Source organism: Notothenia rossii, assembly GCF_949606895.1.
Source record: "Notothenia rossii genome assembly, chromosome: 9".
NCBI lineage: Eukaryota > Metazoa > Chordata > Actinopteri > Perciformes > Nototheniidae > Notothenia > Notothenia rossii.
Genome location: NC_136907.1, coordinates 73163442 through 73180303, shown reverse-complemented (window position 1 = coordinate 73180303; position 16862 = coordinate 73163442). Strand labels below are relative to the sequence as shown.

General features: G+C 40.6%; 1 long non-coding RNA gene across 2 annotated transcripts; it reads right to left on the bottom strand.

Moving 5' to 3' along the window:
- Positions 1-881: 881 nt before the first annotated feature.
- On the bottom strand, positions 882-16520 carry LOC307020222. Of its 2 annotated transcripts, XR_013802803.1 has the most exons (5): positions 16450-16501; positions 16224-16273; positions 15185-15482; positions 14921-15102; positions 882-1527 (listed from the first exon to the last, which is right to left on the bottom strand). It is a non-coding gene; the product is annotated as an uncharacterized lncRNA (long non-coding RNA). The 2 variants fall into 2 exon arrangements; XR_013802802.1 differs by lacking the exon at positions 16224-16273 and having other exon boundaries at positions 16450-16520.
- Between the last annotated feature and the right edge of the window lie 342 nt (positions 16521-16862).

The following is a 16862-nucleotide window of genomic DNA, read 5'->3' as shown; positions in this document are numbered from 1 at the left end:
AAATAAATGTGATGTAATGTGAGTAGGCCTATGTCATATAATGTTATGTGAGAGGTCGCGTTAACCGGATATTTTTCGTGTATGACGGATTTTTTTTAACAATGATGGACAAATCTGAAATCAGTCCGTCATTTTGACAGATTAGAACAAACTCGGAACAGCGCCAAAGTTTCCCCGCAGCGAGGCTCTGGTGTTATGCCGTGTCATGCATGCCCTCCAAAAAGGAAATGATACTGTTTCCAAACCTAACTGTGCCGTACAAATCATTTAAATATCTATGAATTTTGGCTTTACGCTGTGGACGCTCCCGCGAGGCTCAACAGCCACACGGCGCATGTGAACGTGTAAACATGTATTTTTATTACATTTCCAAGAAAAAAATTCTAATTCCCCAAGAAAAACAGCTTTGGTGACATTCAGAAGCAAATCCTCTCCCTTCAGCACAAACACAGGAGTCCCAGCACTGATCCCTGTAAAACAGAAGACACACCATACAGTAAATATCACAATATATAGTTTTCAATTCTGAATGTTACTCCAATTCTGTACTTTATTTCTTTCTGATATTCTGATAATCAATTATGAACATAATTCATAATAACCCAGTGAACACCATCATAGGGCAAAGTTCATGTATGTTCAGCTGTTTTGTCTCTCCTGCTAATTAGTATGATAAGTAACTTTAGCTGAAAGTGAACAGACATGTAAAACAAATGACTAACAATTTCCCATTACCATTAATACAGCTACTCCTCCTCACACAGAAATGTCAGTCACAATTCTGGTGAAACTAAACCTAATGATGCATTGTTCGTTCCTCCCCGCCCCCCCCCCCTACCATCATCCACACTGTTGTTCACCAACTTTGATCCTTTTCTCCAGATACTAAAGTAGCTTTGTGCAAGAACTCTCAAATTGTTCCTCATTGGTTTTTAGAATAGGAGAAAGAAAACATTTCAAGTTAATGTTATGTTTTAAAACAGCTCAGAAGGTGTCAGTATGCAACACCATTATACTTGGTTTGAATATACCTCTTTTTTTTAATAAATATATCTGCCAATATTTTCTTTTCTAAACTTCTTTTTCAATATTTGTATACACATGTTTGGCTTCTAATGCTCAGAATTGATAACCGGGATTTAGTTTCTGCATGTTCCCACTAAAACAAAGGTTTCTTTTTTGGATAGGAAGATACATTCCTGATGGCAGTGGGAAGGTTGTTATACTCCACATCAGCTGACTTGAAGAAACTCCTCTTGGACCACAGTGATGCCACGTTTTTAAACTCTTAAAGAGTCAAACTGTTTTCTGTTTTAAGCAGGACACAATGACTGTAATTAGATCATGTTAAAACATTGAATTAGACGTGTTTTTATCCTACCTTGTGCCTCAGTGCAGACCAGCAGCCCCAGAATCACGAAGATGAACATGACAGTCTCTGTCCGGTTGCCCTGCCTGAATACTCAATGTCACAGGTTACAGTGTGAGTCCTGTTTAGCTCTGACAACACATCACCAAGTCTTCTTCCTGTAAAAACCACATCACATTTGCATGAAGTGAAAATATTAACTGAAAGTCAATTACAGGATGATTAACAAGGCACTTTTCATTTCAGTTGGTGTATGTTGCACCAGATGAAGCAACAGATGGAATAAAACATTACAATTGTGTCAATATATTACATAAAACCAATAAAAAGTGTAGTTTACACTGTTTATTACTCACATTAGTTTATGTGTTGCTTTACTCAGGGCCGTGGGAAGTAGGGGTGCTGAGGGTGCTGCAGCACCCCCTGGTGGAGGACATAATTAAGTAAAGAGGCACACCTTTATAATTATTAGGATAAATAAAAACAGGTTTGAAATCATTCCAATGTATAGCCTACTATAGGACAGTAAATCAAAAATATTCTTTAAAACTGGAGAGATTTAAAAATATGCATAAATAAATAAATGTTAACTGTTAAAATAAGATATAAATGAATCTCAAAAATAAAATAAGTTAGCCTACATTTATTTTGTATTGGATATGGTAGGTTATTGGTTATGTTCATATGATTTGATTAATAAAATGCAAACCGATCTTTTTCATATGGGTGTTTAGAGTTGTACCCCCTAGATCAGTCTCTAGTAATTGGGCGCTCAAAGTGCACCAGATTGAAGCATTTTACTTTACAATGTTCAACAAAATCTTCCCGGGAGGGCACCCCCGGACATCCCTAGAGGATGTGAAGTCCACCCCCCAATTAAAACATGTTATAATACTAAATACATTTGAAGCCTTTTTATATAAGCTGTCCACCATGTCAATATGTTTCTCTGTTTGTAGTGTATTGGTCTTTTGTAGAGGTTTTTCATTGCCAGCTAAAATCTTGCCTAGGGCAGCACATTGGTCAGAACCAGCCCTGGTGTCATCCCCACAGCACCCCCCATTTGAAACATGTTCCCACGGCTATGTCTTCACTTGAACTCTTCTAGCTGGCGTTCTGCACAAAAACAATAATAACCACTTCCTTTCTCAGAGCTCTGTGTTTCACACCTCTTGCATTTTCCATGACTGCATACCAAACTAAAGATAGCTGCGGTAAAATGTCAAAGATATCTTCACACCGTACATATTCTGCACAAAACAAATAACTCACCATGAAATAAGGAAGGCCTGTCTCATGCTCCTTATACAGGCCAGGGCTTTTTGTTTTTTCTTATAAAATATTCTACTATGACTTTTCAGTGACATTCTTTACGACATATTTAACTGTGACTTATTTTATGATTTTATACCATTACACTTTTTATGGCCCACAACACCAGGACATTTTATGGCAGATGATAATAACAGGACTTCTTGTTATGACACACTTTACAATGACATATTATGGCAGACTATACTTTGACTTGTTTTAATTAGATTGTAATGTCCTACTGTCCTATAAAACACGACTTTTGTCATATTTGGCTTGACTTTTTATTCTGTACTGACATTTTTATTGGATACCAAACTTTTACTTTTGTAATGACATTGTTGCTATGCTATAAAACTTGAACGATTAAATTACATATTGTGACGGTCCCAGAGCCTGTGGCCCGCTAGTGTGCATATTTGTTGCAGGCCCTGTGATGGGGGTGGAGCTGAGGAGGCCAATCAGCATAACTGGGGAGACCTGGCCGGAGCCCCAGGTTGTACTTAAGCCCAGCTGCTCAGAGTCGCGGGGCCTTCGCGACTCTCTCCAATACCTCATTCACACCAACGGTGTTTCAGGGCCGGTTCGGAGCTGGAGCTTGAAAAGCACCGGGTTTTCCTGTTCACACCGCAGCGGAGCAGCCTCTTAGCTCCGGAATCCGGTTCGTTTCAAGCACCAAAAAATTGTCCGGCCAGAGCAAAAGCACCGCATACGTCACGCTTACGTCGAGGTGGGGGCAGGGGCAGGGGCAGGGGCGGGATCAACTCCTGGACAACAACAAAAAGCCGGCGTTTTATCCAGTTTGTACACAACGATGGAGAAACTTAACAAGCAGCAGTGGTCCACTGAAGAGACTAGATATCTACTGGGAATCTGGTCTTCTGAAGAGGTACAGAGGAAGCTGGAGCACAATCGGCCATTGTTGTTTTTGTCTGCGTCAGCTGTGAGGGGTTTCCATGTGGTTTGGCTTTATGAAGCAGGCACGCAAACGGTTACGTCATGACGCAAACGATGACGCAATGACGCAGCACCAGTCGGACTCTGGGCGGTGTGAAAAGAGCCGGAGCTAAACCGAAGAACCGGTTCTGAACCTGAAAAGCTCTAGCACGGAGCTTGAACCGGAGTTGCGTTGGTGTGAATGAGGTACAAGACTGATTTGGGAAACTCTCGCCGAGATCCCTTCCCCTCGCCCAGCCTCTCATTTGGAGCTTGTTGGGGCAGAACCTCTGCTCCACGCGTTCCTCTATGAGTTTGTTTTAAAAGAAGGAAAAGTCAAAGCACCAGGATAAGGGTTAAACAATAATCTGCTTTAATGGTAAAATATACAATACAACACAGGGAGGGTCTTACCACCTTGGCCGCATGAAGAAAAAAGAGCGAACTTAGAGAAAACACAGGCTATCATACTAAAAACATAGGAGGAGGTGTGTGCATGCTTCCCCCAGAGGGGTCTCCCATTGGGAGAGACCAACACATGGCCTGTCGTACCTAATCAGCGCGAGCCAGAGGCGACCCTTAAGTTTGAAGCAAAACAACCCCCTCTGGTTTTTATTGTTCCGCATTCTTGCATAGAGTTTCTCCTATCCTCCCCCCCCTCAGTTGTTAAAGCACATTTCGTTTCACCTACTCTTGGCATCTTTTAAGATATAGTTGGATTATACAAATATCATATGTGAGTTACCTTAATATCCACAATACCGATACAAAGTAATTACACACACATATATTTATCATGTAGACTTCCCTAATATTTGACATGCTGGAGATCTTTAAGAAGAATGTCCCCTCCCCCAGCTCTCTCGTCCCTGTCATAAAAGCTGCTTCCATTTTCATATAGAGTAATTAAACATGTTTAAGCTAACCACTGCACAAATGTTGTAGCAAATCAGTACTCACAACATGAAAGAATAAAATAGAGAGAAATCAAATAAAACAAGACTTACTGAAAAACCCTTTTCAACGGGCAATCACCCCACTCAAGCCAGAAGTCACAGGTTATGCTAAAAATAGGACATTATTAAAATGAATATAACAGAAATACACTGTATCAAACTTTCTGCCATAATACGTTACTTTAATACTTCAAATAAAGCCTCAAGCTTGTTTGCAGAACCCACTGCCGTGTTGTTATTGAGTTGTCACAATAAATGTGCCGTGGTTTTTCAGAAACCCTCCTATGTCTCCCTTTCTTTTCGTTGTGGCCTGCGAGCCGGTCATAACACATATATATTGTATATTACATATACAGTACAGTACAAGGACACTTATGACCTTTTGTGATATTTCTTTGTGATATACTTTACTGTGACTCCTTACATATTTTTCTTTATAGCATATCATACTATGACACTTTTATCATGGCTAAACATACTTTTAAATGACAGACTATTTGGTGATGCTATGGCCTATTATGATGAGATGTTTTTTTTGTTCTGTTATACTTGACTTTCTTATGACTTATTATGGCATTCTATACTATTCTATAAGGACATGTTGTAGATATGCTATAGTTTGTCTTTTTAAATTGCATTTTTACGAGATGCTATTTATTGAAAAAAGCATGTTCTTTTTTTTGTAAAAGGAGCAGATTTTAATAAAATGATCTCTTAGCACAGGACACATTTTTGATGAACAATATTTATTTTATTTTCTTCTAAGGTTACATTTAAAACCAACCCGGTATCACGGCAAGACGTGAACATGTGACGATTTACCATGCTGGGAGACGTGAAGATGTCACGATTTCGTCCCTTCAAACGTGACAGTTACACGGTATTGTTAACCCATGTTAACCAGCGGAGAAATAACCGGAAATGTCAAACAAATGCTACCCCGACGTAATGATTTATTTTGTAATAGTCACACTCGATTACGCCGATTTTCTTGTTGCCCCAGCTGGTCGACACCTCTTTTAGCAGAAACAAAGGCTACATTAATGTATTAAATCGATGTTAATCCATGCGTGTGGATGTGGAACCGGAAACAGACGATGATTGGATGGTTTAGCGGCAATGCTGGGATTTGGTGTTTATATGATGTGAAATCTGAAAACGTTTTTTAAAAATAAAATACTTTATTCCGAGTGTGCTTGCTTTTCTCTTTGAAAGTCATCACATAACGGCATTATAATACACGGTTCAGCTGCATTAAATATTACATATCTGCCGTAATTCTCTATTTATAGAGCCCTGCTGAGAAGACTTCTAGACAAACAGGAGAACTGCTGCCAGAACTGAAAATGTGACGTGGATCATAAATATATCAGCAATTAAACAACATCTTCCATTTCTTTTCACACAATACGTCTCCTAGCAGTATCAACACTAATTCGGCTGACTTTTATATTTGATCCAATTGGTAGATAGGCTGTATTTACACCATAACGGTGCAGAGCTGATACAAAGGGACACCTGGTGGTTAAAGCATGTTATTGAATTTCATTATTTTTATTATTAGATATTAATAGGATCCCTATAAAGTATATTCATTACTCGTCATTCTCTACTAATAGTTAATTAAAGACTGCATATAATGACTATTTTGCACATCCCTTTCAAGATTTCAAGATTTTCTAAGCTAAGGTTTATTGACATATCATATTATACACAACTATGGTGTAGTTATGCAATGAATGAAAAACTTGGATCGCAGGTTCCTCAACAGTGCATTACAAGACATCTATGAATATGTGTTTATACCTCCACCATTAAACTGTCATTCTGCACATTTCTTATACTATCTACATACATCTTATAAGAGTATAATACATATGTATAATATCAGTTAAAATAAGTGCTTAAACATAGTTGACATTGCAGGAAAGCAATATATTAAGTACTTTGTCAGGCTTAATGTTTATCTGTAGATGCAAATGTCTGCAAATGTGTGTGCTGTGTGCTCTGCATGTGTGACCATTAAAGAGGGTTTCATCCCTCCATATTCTTCTTCTATACCCCAAAGCTTTTTTCTTATTCAAAAGAAGACCTTAACCTAAAGTACTCTTTAATGTTTAAATTAAGCCTTATTAGTTAGTCTGTTTTGCACATCCTCCTATTAATATCTAATAATAAAATACAATTCAATAACGTGCTTTATCCACCAGGTGTCCCTTTCTATCAGCTCTGCACCGTCATAGCTGCTTAAGTTCGAACATGGTTCCTCTAACCCCAGGATGACAAGTGAGCAAGGACGTGTGAGCCCAGTGAATGATCTTGGAGCGCAAGGGCACTGTAACAAATAGCCTATTAGGCAGATACTCACTAGGTGCTGGGCTCTCAACATTTGCTTGCTGCACCTCTTTTTCCATCTGCCAAGTTACCGCTCCTACCACACGGTTCAGTGGTAGGATGGGTTCTGGTTCCTTGGCAGCAGGCTCAGGGTCAAACAGACGGGATAAGGCATCTGGCTTGGTGTTCTGGGAGCCAGGTCTAAATGACAAGGTAAAATCAAAACGACTGAAAAAAAGCGTCCATCTAGCCTGACGTGAATTCAGTCTCTTAGCCTTTTTTATGTATTCGAGGTTTTTGTGTCCATACCAGAAACAGCTGAGCGGCCCCCTCTAGCCAATGTCTCCACTCCTCCAAGGCTTGTTTCACTGCCAGTAGTTCACGATTGCCCACGTCGTAGTTCCTTTCCGCTGGGGACAACTTACGGGAGAGATAAGCGCAGGGATGGAGCTTATTATCCTTTGCAGCCCGCTGAGAGAGAACTGCCCCCACACCGAGGTTAGAGGCATCCACCTCTACCACGAACTGTCGAAGTGGATCTGGGATGGTGAGGATGGGAGCAGAGGTGAACATCTCCTTTAGGCCTTGAAAAGCGTTAGCACCTTTGGAGTTCCATTCAAAAAGGGACATGAGGAGAGGTAAGTACATGTTTCGGGGAAGCAATAGAACTGAAATTCTTGATGAAACGTCTATAAAAATGTGCAAACCCCAGGAACTGCTGTAGTTTTTTCCTGTTAACAGGAACTGGCCACTCGGCCACGGCACTGACCTTGGCAGGGTCCATCTTTATTTGACCGGGGGCAATGATGAAACCCAGGAACGATGTGGTTTGGACATGGAACTTGCACTTCTCTGCTTTGACATAAAGTTGGTTCTGTAGCAGGCGGTCGAGGACTGGATGGACATGCTGCTGGTGGGATATGTTGTCAGGAGAAAAAAATCTAAATGTCATCAAGATATACAAACAAACTTATTCAGGAAGTCCCCCAACACCTTATTTATGAGGGCCTGAAACACTGCCGGTGCGTTTGTCAAGCCAAAAGGCATCACTAGCTACTCATAGTGTCCACTTGGTGTGTTAAATCCAGTCTTCCATTCGTCTCCCTCCCTGATTCTCACCAAATGATAAGCATTCCTTAAATCCAGTTTGGTGAAAATGTTGGCGTCTTGCAAAAGTTCAAAGGCGGAGGAGATGAGTGGGAGAGGGTACCTGTTTTTGATGGTGATTGCGTTCAGAGGGCTGTAGTCTATACAGGGCCGGAGTGATCCATCCTTTTTGTCAACGAAAAAGAAGCCCGCTCCCGCCGGTGACGAGGAAGGGCGAATGAGTCCGGTCTGCAAGGAGGTCTCAATATAATTGTTCATGGCCTCCCTTTCAGGTCCGGAAAGAGAGTAGAGGTGACCCTTGGGTATGGGGGAGCCAGGTACCAAGTTTATAGCACAGTCATTAGGCCTATGTGGTGGCAGGGCAGTGGCTCGGGCTTTACTAAAAACTTCCTTCAGGTCCCAATAGCAACTGGGCACCTTGGACTTGTCAGGGAAATCTTGCTCCTGTACTTGGATAGCCTCAGTCATTTCTGTACATGCAATCTGAACAACAGCTTGGGTCTCAATCCTTCTAGCATGGGGAGTGTTGTCACCAGTCTTATTGTCTCTCAAGCAGAAATGTTTGCAGTCCACTCCCCATCCCTTAACTCTCCCAGATCTCCAGTCTATGTGTGGGTTGTGCTTGAATAACCATGGGTAACCAAGAATAAGTGGATGCTGAGCAGAGTCAAATAAATGGAAAGTCATGTGTTCAGTATGTGTTGCATTTACGGTTATTTCAATGGGCATAGTACAATGGATAACGGTAAACAATAACCGACCATCCAGAGCAGAGGCCTTTAACGGTTGCTTCAAATGAATTACCACACAGTTCCACTTCTTGGCCAACCCCCAATCCATTAAACTTTCATCTGCACCAGAGTCTATGAGAACCCCCTGAGTTAAAACATGTCTGTCTACTTTTACTTGTACCTGTGTCACCGTACGAGGAGGGAATCCAGATGACAGTCGGCTCACCAGAGTCCTCCTCGTCCCTTATGAGCCCAACCTTTTACTGTACAAGAAGCCAGGAGGTGCCCCTGCTCCCCACAGTAAAAACACCTGCCCTCCTGAATGCGCCGAAGACGTTCTTCCGGAGTCAACTTTGCCCGACCCAACTGCCTGGGCTCCTCTGAGACACTAGGGAGCACTCTTCTCTCAGAATGAGTATCGGCAGGAGGTCTCCAGGCGGGACGATGGCTTGGTGTGTCCCCTTGGTGTCGAGGCAGACGTGCCACATTCTTGAACCTTTCTTTTTGTCTTTCGGTCAGTCTATTGTCTATTCGAACTGCCAGTGCAATGACAGAATCCAAGTCTTCTGGGAGGTCCAAAGGTATTAACTGGTCTTTAATGGAATCCGAAAGACCAGACAAAAAGGCGTCTAGCAGTGCTGAAGAATTCCAGCCACTATCTGCTGCAAGGGTCCTGAACTCAATGGCATAATCCAATACTCTGCGCTGGCTCTGCTTAATCTGCATCAGTGCTCTGGCTGCCTCTCTTCCAGGAGCCGTGCGATTAAACACCTTGGTGAGAGTGTCTGTAAATACATCCAGAGAATTACAGGCAGGTGAATCTCTCGCCCATTCGGACGTAGCCCAGGCCGCTGCTCTCCCCGTTAAGTGGCTCCCCATGAAGGCCACTTTAGAGAGTTCAGTGGGGAATGCAGCAGGGTTATATTTATAATGGAGATCACAATGAACAATGAAAGGGCGACAGTCACCGGAATCTCAGAAGAATCGCTCTGGAGATGCCCGACGAGGCGGTGGAGCATGGAGTGGCACTTGGTCAGCTGGAGCAGTTGGTGTGTAAGCAACAGCAGGAGACTGAGAGTATGAACCAGCTTCCAGGTGAGCGAGGACACGGTGCAGCTGTTCGGCAAGGTGATTCACCTGAGTATTGACGGAGGCTTGAACATTTTCCTGACAGCTGGTCAGGTCCCTCAGCCCCATGTTGATGGCGCCCAGCTGCTCCTCATGCTGGTGTAGTCTCGTTCCTTGAGCTCGCAGAGCTATCTTCACTGTCTCTGAATCCGCTGGGTCCATGTTTTGGTCATTTCGTACTGTTATGGATCGAGACACAGGACGCAGGACCCAAAAGCAGGACTCAAAGACAGTTGTCCAAAAATAGAATGTTCTTTAATAACAAAAACTAAATCGTAGTTTCAAAAAATAGAAAGCAGTTAAATAGCCAAAGCTAAGTTGTACAGCAACACAAAAACTCACTTGGCAAAAGGTCTAAATCTCAAGGTAGGTATCAGGAGTCAAAAAGGCCCAGGTTCTCACGACATGAAACATAACAAACTGACAAAGGATCAAAGAAACACCAGGGCTATATATAGGTGAGGGGGATGGGCACAGGTGAAAACTATCAGGGCAGGGCCAAGCAATCTCAAGGGCGGGAAACACACAAAGGCAGGAAATGTGGGATCTGGAATGAGAGGAAAGATTACTTTCAAAATAAAAACAGGATAACTAAACCTAACATATCTGTCGAGTCACAACAGTGTGACTATTACAAAATAAATCATTACGTCGGGGTAGCATTTGCTTGGCATTTCCGGTTATTTCTCCACTGGTTAACATCAGTGGCGGCGACAGAGATTTTCTCTAGGGGGTGCTGTGGGGTAGCTTGACGTTTCATAGAGGGTGCTCAAACTTTAAGGGTTTCCCATTAATGCACCAGCGCTACAGTTGAATTTTCTACTGCAACTCATATTTGTCAACCCTCCCGATTTTCGCGGGAGACTCCCAATTTCATTGCCCTCTCCTGGTTTCCTCCCGGGGTCATATTTCTCCCGCATTTCTCCCAATTACTGACAAAATCAGATTTACTCAGGACTGTTTGTACTCGGACTTTAAGACAGCTACACCATTGTTTGGTTTCCATGGTAACACGTCTCTTTAGTAGCGCGCGCAACTGAAAGTCTGAGAGGGTGAGGCAGATAGTCACAGAAAACAGATCAAAAATCGACAACGACTCTACTCTCTGCTCACTCCTTTCCTGCCCACACATATGCTCCATCAAGGATGGTGCTACAGGCCGCAAGGCATTGCACTTAGAACTACAATATAAGCATGTTAATGTTAATCTAACAGCTCCGGCGATCCACTAGCACCCCCCCCCCCCCCCCTCTTGCATTTTGAAATGCTCCCGAAGATTTATTTTTAGATATTGAAGTTAAAAGCATCAATCTGGTGCACTTTGAGAGCAAAATGAAGAGATCTATGGATACATCTCTCAACATACATATGAAACAGAACTGAAAACAGATTTACTATTTCTTTATAGATATTTTACAAATCACTCCCCTTTTAAAACAAAACGTTTGAGACCCACTGAGATAACTAGACTAAAGTTAACTATCTAAACACTGAGAGTCCTTTACTTCACCTGAGCTGAGGTTATCTGAGACTCTCAGTCTGACAGGAGAGAGTTCTCCCTCCACTTTGTTGTTGAAAAAGCTCCTTATATCCGTTAGCTTGGCTAGCTAGCACCAGATGCTAACCACAACGATCTCCGGTAGAGACCATGGTAGAGACCCACCGGTGCTCGCGCACGCACACAAAATGGCCCGTGCCACACAACACACAGAGCAGAGCTTGAATGAAACACAGAGAGCCAGAAGTAAGCTACTTGTACTCACGAGGCCTATTATGTGCAGAATCCCTCTCGGTTTCAGGTGGTTTTGATTGAGTGTCCACACGTGGACGTTTAAGGACTAAAAAACGATCCATTTGTCACTTTGCTGTTAGCAAATAATTTGGCGCTCCAGCTAACAGGAAGTCACTCAAGTGTCACAAAGTAATTTAGCCTATGGGTAGGTCAAAAATCTAATGGGGGCTGGCCATTGGCCTAATCAACTGTGTTGGCTTTATTTTTTTGGTCAAACATTTGTTTGTTTCACATTTGTATTGATGTAATCAATAATTTTTCAAATTTAATTTAATAAAAAATTCCAAAAAACAAAAAAACATATTTCTTAGGGGTGCTTAGGGGGCGCTTGGTTAACATGGGTTAACAATACTGTGTAACTGTCACGTTTGAAGGGACGAAATCGTGACATCTTCACGTCTCCCAGCATGGTAAATCGTCACATGTTCACGTTTTGCCGTGATACCGGGTTGTTTAAAACGTAGTAAAAGCCTTATTGTATTTATTTGCATTGCATTGATATTGATTTGTCCCAAAAGTAATGGAAAGTGATTTGTTGAGGTTATATGAATATCAGATACTTACAGTAGGTTACTGATGGTTAGGCAATTAGTAAATGTAATGGAATACATTGTCACAAATGTGCATGAACACATAATAGATAACGAAAAATATAGGAATAAAACAGCTTTATTAAATGGCACATGTATGCTTTCATTCAAAAAATGTAAACAAGCATAAAACACACTGTACAAATAAAAATACAATTTAAAAAAAAAATCTTGATCATACAAATAAAGATGTTATTTGTGTTTTTATAAATCTCTCTAATCTGAAGGCAGGAAAATGATTTGACCTACAAACAGATGACTTGATTTAATCATTGGATTAACAGGAACATTCAGCATTTTCTTGAAAGCTGCCTTCTGTTTTTTCCTTGCAAAGCATCAATCAATCAATTTCATTTCAAACCTTTATTTAATCAGATTGGTCCCATTGAGATCATAGATCTCTTTTTCAAGGGAGACCTGCAGCAAATAGGTTCCACATTAAACATAAAACAATAAAGGACATCATACATTATATTTACAGGATACATTTACATAGTTATAGACATTTACAAGTGCCCATAGTATCAACGAGCATTTCATAGCCTGGCTTGAGAAACATGCAGAGGAATGAGATTGCTCAGTTTCAATTCTTGCTGAAGATTGTTCCAAGCAAGTGGAGCTGCGCACATAAAAGCTGTCTCATAAGACAGTCCTTGCTCTTGGCACATCTAACAATAGTACATCATGAGATCTCAGACAATAGCTGCTTGCAACTCTCTGTGTTATCAGAGAGCAGATATAATACGGGAGTTTACCCAACAAAGCTTTATAAATAAACGTGTACCAATGACTGAGCCTCCGTACAGTAAGTGATCAATGTTTATTTATATAGCCCAATATCACAATACGACACCCTCTGCCCTTAGACCCTCACATCGTACAAGGAAACACTTCCGGAGAAAACCCACAGTTTAAAGGGGAACATGGGAGAAACCTCAGGGAGAGCAACAGAGGAGGGATCCCTCTCCCAGGACGGACAGACGTGCAATAGATGCCGTGTGTAAATTGAAATGAAAATACATTTACAACATAGGAAGTCCAAATGTTTGGAAATGCATGTGTGTATAATAAGAAGATGAATCCACGAGGATGTCCATCCAGTACTCATGATCCAGGACCACAGCAACAGGATCATCCATGACTCGGGATCCCGGCGTATATAGACACCAAAAAGAAAGAGATTTGGGGAAGCTGGGTTATTCGGAACATGAGAGTACACAGGTACAGACAGAGAGAAGGAAGAAGAAAGATGTCCCCCGACAAACTAAGCCTATATCAGCAAAACTCAGCAGAAATATCATCAAATCAGCAGCAGACATGTTGTACCCCTAAGGCCTTCTGCATGCACAATAGAAATAAAACAGGGACTCACTCGTCAAAAGAGGAGAAAAAAAAGAAAAGAGTTTCTATAAAAGAGTGAGATACTGTTTATGTAAGATTGGTTGCATGTAGCAGTGGTTCACGACTTTGAGCTGGTTGCCATTCTATACTATTATTATATTTAGTAGGTACCCCGTCACTCAGCTGGGATGATTCGCCTACATGTTCTTTTTGTAACTCTATAACTCACCCTTAATATAAATGCATTTAAACTTGACATTTACACATATTGTGAGCGAACGTAATAAAATGAAGACTCACTTCTAGCAGTTTCAACATCTTTTGTTAAGAATAGAGCTCTTAAAGAGACACTTGAGCCCGCCTGTCTTTCATAAACTGCAACAAGTCTGGAGGCGGGACACCTGGATTATGAAAATGTATTTGGAAATGTTTTTTTTTGTGTACATAATGTGCAACCCCTAATCTTTCTAAGTACCTCCTGCAATCCCCCCAACTACCACTAGGGGTCCCCCTACCCTCAGTTTGGAACCAGAACTATGAGTTTTATTTGTTCTTGTTGAGCTTCTCCATGAGATGAACCGTGATGACAGCAGACACCATGATGATCAGACCCACAGAGAACACACACGTCTTCACCAGGCACACAGATAACCCCTCTGGATCTGAAACACAACAAACAGAGAGTTTCATATCAAAACCGACACAGAGATCCAGACTGAGACGCACAACTGAGTGGAAGCAGCAAATCAGGTATTACTACTTTATTTGGATAACAGTTTGACTACTTTACAGTTTGCAAGTACTTTGAGTCCTACATTGCGAAATACTTGTAAAATACTTGCACTGCAAAGTACAGTTGAGTTTTACAGACCATTATGCATCATGCAATGTCAAACGGCATGTTGGCGGTTTAATGTTGAATGAATGTTTATTCTGTTCTTAAAATATGCAGATATTTTTGTACTTATACAAATATTCAAGTTCAAAGGTTTATATAAAGGTTCTACATAGGTTCTGTATATATGAGACAAACAGCACATGATATGCGTCAAACATGATGTACTGAATTAATTGTTTTCTTTAAAGTTTCTTCAAATTAAATTCTTGTAGTTTTAAGTTCACATTTACTTCCTGCAGCCTGACAGAGCAGGTTATTAATTCACAAATACGTTTTGTTAAACTTTAAATTCCAAACTGTGTGTTATTATCAGGAAGTAGTTTTTCTTAAAGTCTTTCGGGCAGACATCTTTGATTATTATGGTGTCGTTGGTCCAGCTGACATGGTTGCTATGGTTACATATGATCGATCCACTTGATTGGTAGACCTGGAGAAAAGTATCAGGGATCCCCTCTGACCGCTCTCCTCCCTCCTGACTGCAGGTTCTGGTGTCACATGTGAAAGTGCTGTTGATGTGAGAGTCCTGTGAGCTGCAGGTCACAGTGAAGCTACAGGAGGGAGAGCTTTCAGAGACAGAGCTCACTGTGAGGAGAGGGAGAGACGCTTGATCTGAGGAGGGAAGAAGCAGGTGAAGAGTTTTAGAAACAAGACCACAGACACTCTATCAGTGTTTGAGAGGTTAACAACCTACCTTGAACTTTGATGTTATATTTAGCTAGTTCTTCTGTTATCACTCGAGCAGTATAAACTCCACTGTCTGCCTCTTGGAGATTCTTCAATTTCACAGAGAAATTGTTCACAGGAAACTCAATTCTCCCGGTATAATCATCAAACACTTTTTTTTAAAATCAGAAATAAATGTTACTAAAACGTTATTTTCATAAAACTTCCAAGAAAAATATTGTAAGTCCCCAAGAACACAGCTTTGGTGACATTCAGGAGCACATCCTCTCCCTTCAGCACAAACACAGGAGTCCCAGCACTGATCCCTGTAAAACAGTAGACACATCATACAGTAAATATCACACACAATATACTGTATGGATATTACTATATTTGTGTATTTTATTCATGACAATTATCTGATCACAATGAAATCCAGGCTTAACATTCAACCCAGTGACAGTAATAGTCATAGCCATCATAGTTTTTATTCAATTCTTTTTTAGTCCACTTGTTTCACTGGGACTTTCTTCAACCTTGTCCTTCATTTTCCTCCTCTCACTCTCACCAGTTTTGCTCCTTCAAAGTGCCCTTGAGCTATAACCTCTAATTGTTCTTAATTGCAGTGTAGCATAGCAGAGACAACATTGATGAACCAAAGAAGCAAAGTATTGTAATGTATCAAAAAACTCAAAATAATTTCACATTATAATAACATTAAATTCAGTGTGCTGGTTTTATGTAAGTTTTCTACAGAACATCTTTTTTTCTTTATACTTTTTCTGTTTTAAATGTTTTATTCAAAGATAATTGGCTTCTAATGCAAAGCACTGACAACCAGGCTCTGTTTTCTGCATTTTGTCCCTGAATAACCGACTGTTTTTATGGATAAACGATTAATTGTTATAGGCAGTAAGAAGCCATCAGTTTTTTGACTGCAAATAAATTCACTTGAGAAAACTCCACATGTCACTTTTTGATCTTACAATCTTGCAATAAAACTATTATAAATGTTAAACAGAGTATTGTTTTAACATCCTTTAATAGAATACTTTATTCTGAGTTACCTTTCTCTGGAATTCTTAGACATCACTTCCTCTTCTTTCGTTTGTGAGCACTTCATTTCATGGTTATACAAACAAAGGAAGGTTATCTACCCCTGACATGTTTTAAGATGAAACATCTCAAATAACTTGTTCTGAGTACATTTTTCAAACTGAAGAAGCCTGCTCACATACTTGAGCTAAATCTGATAAAAGTTAAAACATTGAATTAGACTTGATTTTATCGTACCTTGTGCCTCAGTGCAGACCAGCAGCCCCAGAATCACGAAGATGAACATCACAATCTCTGTCTAATGTCTGCTTCCTGTTTGGCTCTAAAACCACCAAGTATTTTCACAGTTGGGTTTTTCTCTTTTAAAACCACACAATCTTTTGTATGATGTGAAGACCTTCACTTCTATTTGCACCTTACCAACCAACAAACAAACAAACAAACTGTGCTCCATTTTGCAAATAAGCAAAAGTTGTTATGTTATCGAAACTCTAAATGTACATTGTTAAAACACAATTCTGCAATATTCTTTCATGCATATCACATCTGATCACAACTTTGCTTCCTATGTCTGGCACTTACAAGTTAACCATGTGTGACTTGCTGAGCCAAGCAGTTGGTACTTCTGCATTTTCTTACTCAATACATAC